Here is a 1,776-nt window from a genome sequence, read left to right on the forward strand (position 1 = left end):
TTTGGCCATATAGCACTTTCTTGAAGGCTGGAATGGTAGGACACTCAGTTGTCCTATGCCCTTTGCTCTCATACATAACATAACTCTACTTTTGTTATTCACTCATGACATGCATTTTTTTAAGCTCAAGATACTCTACTTTCATAGTCAATGAGGCTAATCTAGCATTGAGGTATCAGCCTCTTTCAATTGGAACTTACCACTTGAATGAGAAATGGTGTTTCTAGACTCAATATGAAGTGGAGGAGAGGTCTCCCATTGCTTTATGTTTTCAACCAATTGATAAAAAAAAATCAAAGGCTTCACTTGGTTCTTTGTCATAAAACTCACCATTACACATGGTTGATACAGCTTTTTAAAATCTACGGTAATAGAGTCGTAGAAGAAATTCACCTAACCTCCACATCTCAAAACCATGGTGGGGGCAAGCATTTATCAAGTCTTTAAACCATTTCCAAACTTAGGGAAATGACTCATTTGGACTACAAGAAAAATTTATCATTTGACGTTGTAAGGCTGCCATCCTATGAGTGGGGAAGTAATTTTTCAAAAATTTAGCTTGCATTTCCCTCTATGTACCTATAGACCTAGGACGTAGGGAGTTTAGCCAAAGCTTGGCTTTATCTTTTAGAGAGAATGGGAACAATTTAAGCTGAATAGTTTTCTCGGTGCATGTTCTATCAATAAAAGTATTACATACCTCTTCAAAGTCCTTAATGTGTATGTATGGATTTTCAAAATCCATACCATGATATGTGGAAAGAAATTGGATCATGGCTAGTTTCAAATTGAAAGCTTGTTGGTTAAAAGGCAAGATAATATATGAAGGTGTACTTTGTTTAGCTTGGTGAAGATACTTTCTAAGAGTTTAAAAATTAGGTTCATCATTGAATTGTGAAGATCTATTACCTTGAACACCCCCTTCACCTTTTACATCTTCAACATTAGCTATGATAAAAAAAAAAATATAACAATTATATAAAAATGAAAAGAAAGGAAAAGGAAAAAAAAAGATTGGAAATAAAAGTAAATGAAATGTAAAAGATAAAGTAATAGTTCAAAAATAAAAATACAACAAATTAGAAAATTCACACTTTAACAAATTAGCAATATTAACAACAATAAACATTTAAAGATAATTATAATAAGCATGAATAAAAAGGTGGTAATACTATCCAAGCACTTCAAAGAATAAATATAACAAAAATAATCACAATAAAATAACAAAATAAAATAAAATAAATAAGGGTGGTAATACCAGCCAAGTACTTCAAACAATAAATATAAAAAAAAAGCTACAACAAGATAAAATAAAATAAACAAGAGGTGGTAAAACCAGCCTTATAATATAAACAATAAATATTATAAAATAATTAGAATAAACATTGAAAGGAAGAGAGTTGAACCAACCAAAATTCAACAATTAGTATTCTAGTTCACAGTCCAATATCTGAAAAGTTGAGGTAAATTTTTTTAGGCGGCAAAACTAGCCATTTGATTTATTTTTTATTTTTTTATTTGATTTTTTATTTGTTTTTCAATAATCAAATCTAAATCTGTTACCTTTGCTTGCTACCTCCCTGACAATGACGCCAAAATTGGTTGACCACTCTTTATGATCGGCTTATTTTAATTTGCAAGTGCACGAGTGTGCGATATAGCAATTAACTCGGTAAGATCAAGGTCATATCCATATAGAGCTAGATCTGGAAATTAAGCTAGGTAACAAAAAAACTCAAGAGAAATTAAATTAACAATAACTTGGTTGAAAATAAT

The 1,776-nt window shown here is 30.6% G+C and overlaps 1 long non-coding RNA gene across 1 annotated transcript in view; it reads left to right on the forward strand.

Annotated features, from left to right (window-relative positions):
* The first annotated feature begins 207 nt into the window (after window positions 1-207).
* Window positions 208-1,776, forward strand: part of LOC105118122 (uncharacterized) — a 15,156-nt gene continuing 13,587 nt past the window's right edge. Inside the window, exons 1-2 of the long non-coding RNA XR_840897.1 lie at window positions 208-219; window positions 1,428-1,434. This is a non-coding gene — a long non-coding RNA (uncharacterized LOC105118122). The remainder of the gene's footprint in view (window positions 220-1,427; window positions 1,435-1,776) is intronic.

This window comes from Populus euphratica, unplaced genomic scaffold (genome assembly GCF_000495115.2).
Source record: "Populus euphratica unplaced genomic scaffold, PopEup_1.0 scaffold1736.1, whole genome shotgun sequence".
Lineage (NCBI taxonomy): Eukaryota > Viridiplantae > Streptophyta > Magnoliopsida > Malpighiales > Salicaceae > Populus > Populus euphratica.